Below are 15,923 nucleotides of genomic sequence, written 5' to 3'. Positions count from 1 at the left end.
GCCTGCCCTATTTCCCTACTGGAGAAAATGGTTTTGGCTGGAAAGTGACAGCATTTCCACATTACCTGCCATTTTCAAATGTTTATGGAATCAAAAATCCAGCTGAGCACATCACATTTCAAGATGTTTTTGGCAACCTCTCATAAAATGAATGTGGGAAAAAAAACTTTGTTATAAATTTCTGAAATGTTCCCTGAGATGATAACCGGGTACGTTGTTAATCTGTTTCATCATCAGTATTCAACTCTTTAGTCATTCTCAGTAACAACAAACATTTCACACTTAGAAACTGACCAAATTCCAGATGTGAGAAGAGTGATTGCACGTGAGCAGCATTTGAATGGTTATTGCATCAAGGAACCCGACCAAAATTGAGGTCAATAGGAATCAGTAGAAATTGCTCGACCTTTTAAAAAGTCTTTCATGTGATGCAGCAAGGACAGTATTTCTTAGCTGTTGAGTGAGATGTCAAAGAGGAGTCTTGAGTCCTGTGTCTAGCAGCACAAGTCAATCTTTATTCAGAGCTCTTTATCAACATAGAGTAGAAGACATCTCTGGAAACAGTTTCCGCTGAACACTCTGGCTCTACCACAGCATTTTAATACATTTTGCGTTACAATAACATGTAACATTGACGCCATTGTTATCTGTACATCCAATGTGTAAAAACACGATCAAAGATGGACATCTCTATGAACAGTCCTGGGTCCTCCCATGATATCATTATGTTTACCATATACGTTTAGCACCAGTCCTTGTGATTTTACAATGCAGCTCATTCATTCGTTTCCAATACTGATAGTTACAATCCTTCCCAGACATTTGCCAACTGCATCATGTTAATTGCCAATAGATTGGATATTTGCTTATCACGAATAACTTTTTCAAATTCTGTAAGGCAATTTGTACTCTCTATTAACCTTTTTACAAGATACTAATTTCTACCAATTGCTATCATATGTAAAATTTCAGTTTCATTATAACGTTATTTATATGTGAAGTTATATATAATTACATCTGATGTCATAATCCTTTGACAAGGCTGACAAAAATTGGGGAGCACCTTCTCTCTCTCTCGGTCTTTGGAGATCAAACAAACACAATCTCTATCTTGCAGCTGCAAGTTGGTTTAAAACAGAAGTCTGATTCTCAGGTAGGCCTCACTGTCTTTACTTCAAATACCTTTCACATTAGTTTTCCCAACCAGATAACACCATATTCAAATTTCATTGATAAGGATGAAATTCAATCACTTTCACAGTTTTCTGCTTGCTGAGTCATGAAGCTGTAATTGTTTATTTTCCATTCTTAACAACTTAGTTTGTTCTCTAGAGGGTTGTCTATTCACACCATTTGTCACTTCATTTTCTCTATTTATGAAATGGGCTTTTTTACCGTCTAAGGTTGACTGCTCATAGATAAATGTGGGCTGCATTTTCAACCTCACAATACTGAAACAATTACCTAAAGAGCTTGCTTACTGTGGCATCATACTTGTATTTTGGTTCTTGCTAAACTACAAACTTCAGACTGGTTGTTATTAGAGTCAAGAGTGTGGTGCTGGAAAAGCACAGCAGGTCAGGTAGCATCCAAGGAGCAGGAGAATCGACGTTTCGAGCTAATTCCTGATGAAGGATTTATGCCCAAAACATCGATTCTCCTGATCCTCGAATGCTGCCTGACCTGCTGTGCTTTTCCAGCACTACTCTAGACTCTGACCTCCAGCATCTGCAGTCCTCACTTTCTCCTGGTTACTAGAGGTCTCTTATCTAGGTTTTTCAAGGATGCTCCATACCAAAAATGCTTACGTGCTTACAGCTGCCTGTCTACAGAAATCAAATTAAATTTCCTGATATTTAATATATTAAAACTAATGTCACAGTGTGTACTTGTTTATGCAATTTACAACTACCTGAAAATGTTTCAACTAAGTGGGTCAAGTTTCCCCTTCTACTCTATATTCAAGGGAACCATTACATTCATTTGCTGGAAAGGTTTTTGTCTGTGCCTCCCTTATCAGGGATGCCTCGCTGCCTACACTCCCCTATCTTTTCTCACTGAGACCTTTCATTATTTTATCTGGTGACCCTGTATGGACGCTACAAGTCTGGCTGTGAAAGTCTGCTATGTGCAACTGGTAATGCCTTTTCTGCTATTTAATGTCAGCTAAACAGGTCCAGCTGACCATTATAAGTCAACTTTAGTCATGGGCAGCTGCAACATTGCCCATCCACAATTGTTCTTGGATTGAATGGCTTTCTAGGCCTACAGAGAACAGTTATGAGTCAACCACAGTGCTGTGGGACTATAGTGACAGTTGGAAAACTGGTGAGGACAGTGTTCTTTCCCCAAATGACATTAGTGAACCAGATAGGTTTTTATCACAAGTGATGATAGCTTTGTGGTCACCGTTGCTGAAACTAGCTTTCAATTCCAATTATTTTAAAAATAAATTGAATGTAATTTCCCCCAGTTACCATGATGGGTTCTGAGCCCATATGCTCCAAGTATTTAGGGCTCTGGATTCTAGTCTAGTGAGATTGTCACTATGTCACCATTTTGCCACTGGTTGGAATCATACTTAGCACAAAGATTATGGTGTTTGTTAGAAACCAATCATCTCAGTCTCAGGATATGGTTGAATAAAGGTGTTCATGATCATGGCATAGGTCCAAATTTCTTCAGCTACTTTGTCAATTATGTTCCCTCCATCATAAAGTCAAGCATGAGATATTCACTGATGATCTTGCAGTGTCCAATTCCATTTCCAATGTAAAATTTCAACCCCTCAGATATATGAAGCAGTCTTCTGGATAAAGGCTAGGGAGAGAGAGCAGGAAATTGTACCAGTCAGATCATCCATCTGCATAGTGGGCCAAATAGCCTCCTTCTATGATGTGTGACCGTCTGATCGTGGATAAATATTTATCAAGCTCCTCTGGGAATAATGTTAGCTCCTTGTACTATATACCCTGACAAATCAAAATAATAAACAATTAAATCTGCAATGAAACATTTACACATTCACTAATAAGCTAATTTGTAAGGAAGAATCCTGGCAGCAGCCTTTCGAAATGGGTCTCAGCTCTGTTCAGGACCTGGGGTTTTTGTTGTTCTTTGTTATTCTTGTTTTCAGTGCTCACACATGCTTTCCTTCCCATTAGGTTTACCATCCTTTGCAAACAAGCATTCTAAGTGTGCAATGTGATTTATGACTTTGTTTAACTCATGCTATTTCATTGAATTTTCCAACTAAGAGGTTGGAATTCTTCTTCATACATGAAAATGGTGGGGATAAGACAGTGGCATTTAAATTGTTGGAGAGAGATTGACCTGGATTTTTCTACAGGAATAATGGTGATGGTTACATACATGATTATAATTAAGTAAATGACATAAATTTCTTTGATAGTTCAACTCTGCTTATGCAAGAATATTTGGACTGGGATGTGCTACAACAGTATCATGTTAATAGACTCGACACTGAATTATATACAACCGCATGAAGTTAGGGTACTACCCAATGTTTCCTGTAAGTTGCATTCCATGCAGCAAAAAGGCATGTGTCAAGGAAGGAACAGGTTGCACACAATTAATGCTACCTATATGATGCGAGTATGCATGGTTTCCATCATTCTTAAAACAGAATGAGAGGTGATCTTACTGAAACATAAGTTACTTAACAGGGTAAATGCAGAGAGGATATTTATCCTCATGGGGATTTTAGGACCAGGACACAATCTTAGAATGAATGGGCATCAATTTAACACTGAGATGAGGAGGAATTTCTTCTCACAGAGGACTTTGAGTCTTTAGAATTTCTGTTCACAGAGCTGTGCGGATAGAGTTCTTGTGTATATTTTAGGCTGTGATAGGTAGATTCTTGATCAGTAAGAGAATCAAAGGTTTCAGGGAGAGGGGAGGAAAGTGGACGTGAGGAATTTCGGATCAGCCTTGAACCTGTTCAGTCGCTTGCAGATTCGAGTGGCTGAATGGTCTACTCTTGTTCCTATTTCTTATGGTTTTATGAGACCACACTGTGCAATAAGCCAGTGTGCACAACAATACTAGTTGGAGGGAATACTGATAGTAAGCCATTAGTTCTCCACTCAAGACACAAGAAAATAAAAATTAGGGCTGATGCATTCAGATTTTCAACGGCATTATCAGAGATAATTCTTGTCAAACAACCCTTTATAAGTGTGGATTCTCATTTCTTCAGAAATTCATTTCATATGCCACAAAAGGTATTTCTCCTAAGGCCAAATTGTTCCCAAAATGGGCAGTCCACCTGAGCTCTTTCAGATTTGCCTGATATTGTCTGCTTACTGGCTGCTTAATGGCCACTGAGAGCAGGATGAGACCCTTAAATTGCTATGTAAGTGGATCAACTCATTTTGGCCAGAAAGGTAATTTACCACTTTCCTCATTATTGGCAAAATGGCAGGACAGTGCCAAACCATTTCACCCCCACCATGTTTTGACACTTCTGCCTTTGAAGCTATCTCTGATAAAATTCAGCCTTGTGTATCTCACTGAGGATTCTGTGAACAATTTGAAGAGCTTTACCTTTTCTTGTTCTGTGCGCAGATGCACTGCAGAGGGTGTCACACCAAATCAAGTACTGTAATGGATTGGAAAAGTCTCTGCTCAAATGCCTGTAAAGATTTTGTGGGCAGGTACAAGGGAGGTTTTAAATGCTTAATAAATAAGTCAAAACACAACAGTCAACTTTCAAATCAAATATTAATCTAAATACAATAAAATAAATTATCCCATCTAGTATAATGCAAATATTTTAAATGAAATTCAAAGACACAAAATAATATTTGATGTCTTCAATAAAAATATTTTCCTGCAATAAAATGTATATTTTCCCTATTATTTAAATATTACATTATGCCTTTAATTTCAGCAGTCTTGCAGTTAATCTAATTAATAAGAAATATAATAGAAATGTATTAAAGTTTGTGCAATTACATAAAATAGTCATCTGAACTGACCACATGAATTCTTCCATCTCTTGAACCACTTCATTCATAACCAAGAAAATGGTGAAATAGTGGCTATGTTGCTGTGTTAGTAAGGTAGTTTCCAGAAGCCCAGGCTAATGGCAGAATAATGCTCTGGAGACATGGCAGCATCACAGTTGATAGAATGTAATTTCTATGCATAAATCTAGAATAAAAATTAATAATGGTCATTACATTTTTGGAAAAGCAATGTGGTTAAATAATGCCCTTCATGTCTGTTCTGTCTATGTAACTCCAAATCCACAATAATGTGTTTGAATCCTAAGCAGTTGCTCAATAGTATTAAATAGTTACAGAAAAAGCAACATGAATGTTGATACAATTATGATATTTTTAATGCGTTTTTGTGATGTTGGTGCCAGATTCCTATCAACATTGTACCATTCAGGGGACTGACAGTTTCAAGTCAACATTCAAGTCCCGCAGTCGATTCCTACATTTATCTAGCAAAATATTAGTTACATTCAATTTTGCCTAGGAACAGGGTGAGCTTGTTGCAAGATTTTCAATAGGTCACTCAAAACAATTCAAAGATCAGCAAAGAGCAATTCTAGATCACAGTTATTTGAAGACGACAAACCAAGGCAGAAACAATCCATGCAGAATAGGACTGTTCTGCTGAAGAAGAGTCAATTGAACTGCAATGAGTCTGTGTAGTTGAGAACTCACTAAGAGATCAAGAGGCATTGGGTAATTTTATGCTATTAGAAAGCAATTCTGGGAATTAATAGGCAGTTATGTGTTGGAGTCAGGCTTCTAAAAAAAAACTTAGGAGCTGTGAAAGATCAGAAGAACTCAAAAATGAAAAGCTTGACTGTGTCCATGACTAAGTACTGGACTTCAGTTTCCAAGAATCCAGGAAAACATGGACCTAGGAAAGGATCCATGTTTAAGCAATTTTCAAGACAATCTATGATGTTGCAGCCATTGATGGAGTTTCAAAGTAATCAAAAGTAAAGGCTTGTGAATCTTTGTCGAGAGATGGTGGCGAGATTGTCTCTTATTGGGGATGGTCATAGCCTAGTATTTGTGTGGCGCAAATGTTACTTTATACTCGCCAGCCCAAGGATATTGTCCAGATCTTGTTGCATTTGGACATGGACTTCTTCAGTATCTGAGGAGCTGCAAATAGTGCTGAACATTGCACAATCATTGGTGAACATTCCCACTTCTGACCTTATGATAGAGGGAAGGTCATTGATGAAGCATTGAAGATGGTTGGGATTAGGACTCTACCCTAAGGAACTCCTGCAATGCCCTCCATTGAATCAGATGGATTTCCTGGCTTGATGGTAACGATTGAGTGAGGGATAAGTCAGGCTATGAGGTTACAGATTGTGCTAGAGTACAATTCTGCTGCTGTTGATAGCCTACAGTGCTTCATGGATACTCTGTCTTGATTTGCTAGATCTGCTTGAAGTCTGTCCCATTTAGCATGGTGATAGTGCCACACAACACAATGAGATTGTTCTCAATGTGAAGGTGGGACTTCGTATCCACAAGGACTGTGCATTGGTCACTCTTACCCCCATACTGTCATGGACAGATGCATCTGCAGCTGGCAGATTGATAAGGATGGGGTCAGGTATGTTTATCCCTCTTATTGGTTCTCTCATCACCTGCTGAACACCCAGTTTAGCAGTTAAGTCCTTTAGGACCCAATCAATGGTGCTGCTGCTGAGCCACTTTTTGTGGTAGAAATTGAAATCCACCACCCAGAGTACATTTTTTGCCCTTATCATTCAATATTTTACAAGATACATGTGCATCAACAATGGCACTTGAATGTTACTGCCCTTTGAATCTATCAGTCCCCTGAATGGTACAATGTTTATAGGATACTGGCACCAACATCACAAGTATTTTTCAATGTAGAAGAGTGCTGATTCATTACCAAAGGAGGATGATATGTAATAATCAACAGGAGGTTTCCTTGCCACTGTTTAACCTGAACCCATGAGATTTCATGGAGGCTGGAGTCAATGTTGAGGAGTCCCAGGGCAACTTCCTCCCAACTGTATACCACTGTACGTCCACCTCTGCTGGGTCTATCCTGGTGGTGGAACAGGACATATCCAGAGATGGTGATGAATTGGCACTCCTCCATGTTGAACAACACTTGGAGGAAGCACGGAGGATGGCAAAATCACAATGGGACATTGTCTGCCAGGTATGATTCCAGGAGTATGACTATGTCAGACCGTTGCTTGACTAGTCTGTTGGACAGCTCTCCAAATTTTGGCACTAGCCCCAAAATATTAGTAAGGACATCTTTGCAGGGTCAACAGGGCTGTTTCTGCCGTCATCTCTTCTGGTGTCTGGGTTGATGCCGGGCAATTCTTCTGGTTTCATTTCTTTGAGACTTTGTAGCAATTGGTACAACTGGATAGACAGCTCGGCTACTTCAGAGGCCAATTGAGAGTCAACCACAGTGCTGTAGGTCTGGAGTCATATGGAGGCCAGACCAGATAAGGATAGCAGATTTCTTTTCTTAAATGACATCAGTGAACCTGATAGGTTTTTTTGACAATTGACAATGGTTTCATGGTCATCAGTAGATTCTTAATTCCAGAGGTTTTTTTATTGAATTTAAATTTAATCATTTGCCATGGCAGGATCCAAACTTGATCCCCTCGAACATTAGTGGAGTTCCTGGATTAATAATAACCTGAAGAATTGTGGATGCTGTAAATCAGCAACAAAATCAGAAATTGCTCAAAAAAAAGCTCAGCAGGTCTGGCAGCATATGTTGAGAGAAATCAGAGTTAACGTTTCAGGATAACATTTCAGAAATGGATATCCTGGATTAATAGTCTAGCAATAATGCCACTAGGACATTGCCTCCCTGGAATTGTATTGATGCAAGTAGCTGCAACATAAAAGTTACTTAAAAATCAATGCAGAAATATCCATATGGGCAGATGTAGCACTGAGGCACTGTTACTGCAGATGGATAAAAGAGATACCACAGGCTGAGGAGTCAATTACATCCTCAAAGATTACTACCCTTAGAGTGGCATGGGAGCAAGAAGGTCAACTACCATAGTTTGGGCTGTGTCTAAGGTGCTGATAAAGGTAGTCAACATCAGTGGATGCTGTAAATTTTTAAAAAGTTGTTCAAATAATGTAGATTTGTTTAACTTGGTTCTATCTGCCTAATTGAAGAGTTTGAATTAACTCCTTCAAAACTTTTCTAAAAATTTTAAATTGATGGACACATAATCAGCGAAAGATTCAGATGCTAAGTTAGGAAATAATGTCAAAGTTTATTGAATATGAGCTTAATATAACAATGTAATTATCCAATAACTAAAAGACTTAGCAACTAAATAACACAAAGAAACAGCAAAGTGATAGATATTGACCATACAGAACAGATATTAAACTAGATGATCAACCAGAAATGGGATTACTGACAGATCTTTCTGTCCCTGAGATCAAAACGACTTTCCATTTTCACAACGACAGGAAACCAGCTTGTTCGCAAAGAATCTGACCCGAAATCCACCATTCTTTGAGGAAGCCTCAAAGTCAGGACTGAACTCAAAAACTATCGATAAGGTGATTATGTGCATTGCTTTGGTTTGGTTTTACTTAAAGATTTCTGAATAAAATTTTCCCTGAAATCTCATTTTGAGTTAAAATATAAAAGAAAAATACTCACCTGAAAATGGAGAGAATGTATAGAGTTTTGAGAAAAGAAGGGAACTTGATGAATTGCTTGATGAGAGAGCCAGGGCAGACATGATGGGCTGAATGACCTCCTTCTACAGCCTTAACAACTCTTTGATTCTATTGGTCCTAGAATTAATTTCCCATCCAAAAACTGTCACCTACAATGACACAGAACTCTCTTGGTCCTGTACATAACTGAATTATAAAGCTTTTATTCAGATATTTGTTGCTTTTTCAATTGAATGAAAAAGTAAACATGAATCTTCAAACTTTTACTAAAGTCTGGCAAGTTCAGTAAGTAAGGGGCATTGGGGTCTAAGCATGGAGATGTTTATATCAATTAGGTACATTTGTCATGGTATTTTAATGGGTGTTTATCTCAAGATTGTTGACTGCCTGAAGATTCCATAATGGGATTTCTTAATGTTTTTGCTGAAAGTAAGTTTTGTTTTCCTCTTGTTTCATTTTGCCTTTCCCAAGAACTTGCAGCACTTTGTTGGTTGGGTGAGATGGTAGACAAAGTTCACCTTCTCATTAATTAGTCGAGATTTAACAACCCTGCAAGACAGTTGTGCCATCTATCTTTTCATTATGTTCACAAATTTAATTAGCTTTCATTGGCATATGCTAGATGACATAAGCTGCCACATTTATCAGCTCACAGGCAAAATGACTTCTCAGGCTGGTCACACAAGGCTATGTAAACTTTACACTGTTGACCTTAAGTGGCATCAAAAATCAGCATCTGGGAATGTAAAATTGCAAATTCGACTTTTGAAAAACCATGCCCCATCTTGCACATGTTTCAGTGCTGACATCAGTGCTTCAAATTATTCAGCGATAAGGGCAACCTAGGCATTGGGTAGCTGCAATAAAAATGCATCAGCTTGCAGTAGAACAAAATGCCTATGCTGGTGCAGGATAATTGGTTGACAGCTCCATATATGGAAGAGTATAAATTCATGTCAGGCAGTGGTGCAAACAGAGAAATTTGACAACTTTCACAAATCCATACGGACCTTCAGTCCATACATGTCCAAGTGCTTGCTTATCGTATCCCACAGGAAAAATTCAAATAACTACTGGTAAATGATATTAAACTGACAGGTATGGTTCAGATTTGGTGCTCCCTTCCTTAATTTTTAAGTACAGGAGTGCATTTGCAATTTGAAATAATTTTGGAGCACTTTGAAATGTTATGACAGCGCATCTATAGTTTTCTCACCTGTATTTTCTAATAGTGTGAAATGAATACTTGTCAATAATAAGTTCCATTATTGTTCAGTGTTTTGCTTTACTTCCTAGATGGAAAAACAAATAAAACAAAACCCAGTAATACTTGGAAATGAATGTCCTGGTTATACTGGAGCTCCTTTTTCAGGTATACAAGATGTGTAGGATCATCCTGTATCATTCGCAGGCTTTATGATTTTTCTTTGTTGTAACAAATCCTTCTTTTTGCTTTACTTTTAGGTTCTCTTGTAGCATTGCTACTCTTTGTTCTCTCTCTACTATGAAAATGGATAGTAGGTATTTATTTAAAAAGACTGCTATTTTATGCTGTGCATTAGTATCAATAACATTTGTCTTCAATACAAATTAAAGTACTGCTGATGTGGAAATTTGACAGGTGACAACAGCTTCAGCAGTGTCAGTAGCAAGGGAAATATTTTAGATTGATGATCTTTCATCAGACTGGTAAAGTTAAATATATAAAATCTTTAAAAAAAATATGCGAAGGAGGGTAAGGAGAAAGACGAAGATAGAAGAGACAAACGAAAATCAAGGAGAAAAGAGCAGCACATCTTTATTTTTCACATTTCTCGAAGAAAAGTGGAAGTGAATTAAACACAATACAAAAGCAAAGTGTTGCAGCTGCTGGAAATCTGAGCTAAAAGTAGAAAATGCAGGACATATGGAGTAGATTGGGCTATGCCCACATTCCTCTTTATCACTTTCTTTCTTAATATACAACTTGTTCTAGGCTCAGGCCTCTGTGGCAATAATCATTATTATTGACACTATACGATTCACATAAATGGCTGCAAATGTCAGCCTTTATCCTCTGTAAATTGCATAACTTAACTGCCCTCTACTGGACTGCAAACATAAACTTCCTGAGTGAAGATTACTTAATTTCCATTATGCAGTATCACGATTTGCAGTATTACGATTGTTCTATGTTGTTGTCATTATCGGCAACCTTTGCATTAGGGTTGTGAGTTTCAGCCATGGGTGTTCACGTGATTGAACAGGCTGATTCTTGACCTTGTGTATTTGGGCACATGGAGCAGAATGTCCCTTATAGTAGAACCCGGAGAGTAGGATGTGTTACCTTTCTTTCTTCCTCTGATTCTGCTTTCTGTTATTATTAAGATATTTGGAATAGATCAGAAAAACAACTTTGATCACTGGTCCATCAGGAAGTGGTCAGTACATAGTGTCCTTGAGACTCTGAGGAAAAAGGAGAGGGTAGATCCTGTTACATGGTTTCCTAAGTGGACTGTCAATGTAAGTCGGCAGAATTTCTCATCACCAGAACTTCCTAACAAGCACCAAGACATCACTTGGCTGGTGGTGAGAAGGGCACCACCTGTGAGATCCTTTATGACCGCCCATTCAGCCTGCGCCACCGCATGCTGCTGTGAAAGTGGCTGTGAGGGGCGGGGGGTTGAGACTATCACACATCTCTGTCCTTTGGAGAAAGATGCAATAGTTTTTGAAGTTCGTCCCCAGTAGTTCATTGATGTGTGACTTTGCGCTATTGTCTGTTCTCTGGGACACACACCAAGACACATATTGACTGCACTTGGAAGACCATCAACTCGGTGAAAGATGCTCTTTGGTCTGCCCTTATTGGTCTCCCAGACCAAGGAACTGACCCCGACTGAGTGTTGCAGACTGACACATTCCAAGGTCCAGGGCTACCTGCTTAACTTGTGGCAGTCACCAGCACTTCTGTTTTTGTTTCAGCTGATGTGGTAGTGGATCTCCTTATTAATGGTGGCCTTATGCAAAAGGTGGCTGGCAAAATATGGGATGCACTCAATATATTTCAAAGTATTTCCTTCATTATGTATCTTACTGTGGGTTGATAAGAGCATTACCTTGGCTGCATTCAAGGTCAAGCTAAGTTTCTTGCATGCAGAATTGGAGATTGAAAATGGCTTGCAAATCTGGTGTGAAGTGGGCAATGAAACTGTCATCAGCCATAAACTGTAGACCACGTTTGTCTATGATGGTCAGTTTTGTTTGGGCATGAAACAATTGAGTAGATTGTAAATGGGCCGGGAGCTATGGTTTTCAGAGGTATTTATTTCAGATTTCCCACTGAAGACAATTGCAGTCATATCCTCATGAAGCAGATGGAAGATTATTGTAATTTATATAACTGATTTGGATCAAGGGAGCAAAGGTATAGTAGCTACATTTGCTGATGACACAAAGATAGTAGGCAAGTGAGTAAAGAGGACATAAAGAGCTTACAAAGCTTGCAAACCTATAGATTGGCTAGATGGGTGGGAAACAATCTCGCAAGTGGAGTACAATTTATAAAAGTGTGAAATTGTCCACTTTCACAGAAAGAATAAAAAAAATTGCAGTATTTAAATGGTGTGAGGTTGCAGAGCTCTGAAATGCAGAGAAACCTGGGTGTCCTAGTGCATGATTCACAGAAGGCTTGTTTGCAGGTACGGCAAGTAATCAGGAAAGCTAACAGAATGTTTTTTTTGAGAGAAATTGAATACAAGAGTAGGGGAGTCATGCTTCAGTTACAGTGGGCATTGATGAGACTGCATCTGGAGTACTGTGCATAGTACAGGTCACTTTATTTACAGAGGATATTAATGTATTGAATGAAGTTCAGAGAAGATTTACTAGACTAATATCTAGAATGTAGAAAGGTTAGAGAGGCTAGGCCCTTATCCTCTGGAGTTTAAAGAACAAGAGGGACTTAGTTGAAACATGTAGGTCCTGAGAGGACTTGACCAGGTGGATGTTGGAAGGACATTTCCTAGTGTGGGAGAATCTTGAACTAGGAGTCATAGCTTAAAAATAAGGGGTAGCTCATTTAAGAGAAAACATTTTCTCTCAGAAGATTGTAAAAATTTGCAATTCTTTTCCTCAAAAGGTAGTGGATGCAGAATCTTTAAATATTTTTATGGCGAAGTAGATAAATTCTTGATTACAAAGGGAATGAAGGACTTTTGGGGATATGAAGGAATTTGAAGGATATGAAGGAGTTGAGGTTACAATCAGATTAGCCATGATCTTGTTGAACAATGAACCAGGCTCAAAGGGTCAAGTGACCTATTCTTGTTCCTTGTTTATATGTTTGTATATTCAAATTATGATAAATTTTCTTGGACATTCAAATCTTTGGAGCAGAATCTATACAGCCTTGTGATTTACTGAGTCAAATGCTTCAGTCAGGACACTGAATGTTGCTCTCAACATTTTTCTTGGATTTGTCTGGGACTAAAGACCATGTCAGAAGTTCCTTTGCAAAGTATAAAGTCACAATGTATCTATGATAAAATATTCTCAACTACATGCAATAAGTGATTCAGGAGAATATGTATGGATTTTCATTGCTATGGGCAAGATGAGAACATCATTGTTTTCACAGAATGACTTACCTTTCTTCTTGAAGACAGTTACAACTGTCACATGCTTGAGGTGTGTGGGGAAGAGCATTCTTTTATTCCCCAAATATGTAGGATCAATGCATGGAGTCCAGATATGAATAAAAGCCCACCACCTTCAAATACATCAACTGAAAATGGTAGACTTTTTATTTCTAAAATACAACAGCAAAGGAAAGCCTTGAGAGGCAAATGAAAATGTTCAATAATAGAACACAGAGAAGGAAAAATAATGGGATGGCAAAAAATGGTAAAGGGTGCATTAGAAATTAAAGGTCCATATTGCTTAAACATGTGAATGCAGTCAAAATTGCAGGGGATGGTGAAAAACTGCAAAGTTTTATTTTGCACATTTACTGATTTCCCAACCCCTCATGGAACGAGAGAACAAGAAAGATAGTAACATATGTCAAGACTTCTTCTCCATTCTTAAGTGGGAAATATTCCTACAGTTTTGTGCCCAGTCACTTATTTTGCATGTAAGTTTACAGAATGGTCACTTTTCTGTTGCTTAGGTATTGTGTACAGTTCAGTCTGCTACTTTAAACAAGTGATGTGAGTACATTCAAGAAAATCCAGAAGCTATTAACAAAACTTGTTCCATCTCTGAGAAATTTCAATTAAGAGGACAGATTGAAAAAGTTGAAATGTTCTCCTTGGAAAAAAGATGGCTCAGTGGAGGCCTGATAGAAATTTTACAAATCATTAGCAAACATGATAGCATAGATAGGGAGGGTGAGTTACCCTTCAGTCAAGAACCAGCTGACGCAGATTTAAAATGTTTTGAAAAGGAGCAAATGTGATTGAGAAAACAACTCTTTCACACAGTAAACAGTCTGGAATACATTACATGGAAATGCAGCAGAGGCAGCTCACTTGAGGCATTCAAAAGGGCATTGGAAAACTATTGGATAAAAATAATGTGCAAGGATATGAGGTAAAAGCAGGTGCTGGCACCAGGTAATGTTGCTCATTTGAAAGCTGGTGCTATTGGGGCAAAAGGCCTCCTTCTGCATGGTAACAATTTAGTAGTTGAGGTTTGGCAGCTGCTTTACACTGGTTTTAAACAGAGAGGAGTGAAGATATGAAAACCTCATCCCCGAAGAGTCTGAAACAGTGGCTTATATTTTCGAATCAACATGTTAAGACATGTTATCACATAAGAACTTAAGAACTAGGAGCAGGAGTAGGCCCTCTGGCTCTTTGAGCGTGCTCTGCCATTCACAAAGATCATGGATTTTTTGTGGACTCAGATCAACTTATCCACACTCTCACCGTATCCTTTAATTCCTTTTTTGTTAAAAAAAATCAATCTTAGCTTTAAAAACATTTACTGAAGTAACTACTTTACTGGGCAAGGAATTCTATAGATTTACAATCCTCTAGGTGAAGAAGTTCCTTTTCAATTCAGTCCTAAATCTGCCTCCTCTAATCTTGAGGCTGTGCCCTCTTGTCTGAGTTTCACCTGCCAGTGGAAACATCCTCTCTACTTCTATCTTATTATTCCTTCATAATTTCATATGTTTCTATAAAGATCTCCCTTCACTCTTCTGAATTCCAAAGAATATAGTCCGAATCTACTCAGTTTCTCCAGGTAAGCCAACCCTCCTCAACTCCAGAATCAACCTCGTGAACCTCCTGATGAAGGGCTTATGCTCGAAACGTCGAATTCTCTATTCCTGAGATGCTGCCTGGCCTGCTGTGCTTTGACCAGCAACACATTTGCACCAGTACATCCTTTCTCAAGTTAGGAGACCAAAAGTGCACACCATGTTCCAGGTGTGGCCTCACCAGCACCCTATACAGTTGCAACATAGCCTCCCTGCTTTTAAACTAAATCCCTTCAGCAATTAAGGGCAAAATTCAATTTGCCTTCCTAATTACTTGCTGTACCTGCAGACCAACCTTCTGTGATTCATGCACAAGGGCACCCAGGTCATTCTGCATAGTAACATGCTGCAACTTCTGACCATTCAAGTAATAATCCTTTTTACTGTTACTCCTACCAAAATGGATGACCTCACATTTATTAACATTGTATTCCATCTGGCAGACCTTTGCCCCACTCACTCAAAGTATATACTTTCCTCTACAGTTTCACAGTCCTCTGCACACTTTGTTTTACCATTCATCTTAGTGTCATCTGCAAACTTTAAACAAACTACATCTGGTTCCCCCCAACTCCAAATCATCTCCACAGTCCTCTGAGACAAATGGGACTTCAACCCAGGTCTCCTAGGCCCAGAGACAGGGACTCTACCGCTGCACCACCATAATCCCTGCGGCCGCTGGTTTACAGACCGCTGTCCAAGACCAGGTTTATCGACCAGGAGCTGCGAACCCACGTGTCACTGGAATCACACGCGGCCCATTTGATTAAATTTACACGTCACGTCGCATTCGGACACACGCGAAAAAATAAATAAACCAAACCGGCGGCTCGAAAAGATTCGGCCCGGTTTTCAAACGTCCTTCTCACCGAAAAGCGTCCCTCGGCCTCCTCGTTGCTGCTGGAGACGACTGCAAGGGCACGTGACCGCGGCATGACCTTTGTCCTCTGCTCACGTGACTG

General features: G+C 38.9%; 1 long non-coding RNA gene across 2 annotated transcripts; it reads right to left on the bottom strand.

Moving 5' to 3' along the window:
* Positions 1 to 495: 495 nt before the first annotated feature.
* LOC132816491 (uncharacterized) lies at positions 496 to 15,920 on the bottom strand. Of its 2 annotated transcripts, XR_009644804.1 has the most exons (5): positions 15,831 to 15,920; positions 11,044 to 11,162; positions 5,004 to 5,178; positions 4,570 to 4,658; positions 496 to 2,820 (listed from the first exon to the last, which is right to left on the bottom strand). It is a non-coding gene; the product is annotated as an uncharacterized LOC132816491 (long non-coding RNA). The 2 variants fall into 2 exon arrangements; XR_009644805.1 differs by lacking the exon at positions 11,044 to 11,162 and having other exon boundaries at positions 15,831 to 15,908.
* Positions 15,921 to 15,923: the final 3 nt, after the last annotated feature.

The sequence above is a fragment of the Hemiscyllium ocellatum genome, chromosome 6 (assembly GCF_020745735.1).
Source record: "Hemiscyllium ocellatum isolate sHemOce1 chromosome 6, sHemOce1.pat.X.cur, whole genome shotgun sequence".
NCBI lineage: Eukaryota > Metazoa > Chordata > Chondrichthyes > Orectolobiformes > Hemiscylliidae > Hemiscyllium > Hemiscyllium ocellatum.
Note: the sequence above shows the minus strand (reverse complement) of the source record. Positions and strands in the feature narration are given on the sequence as shown.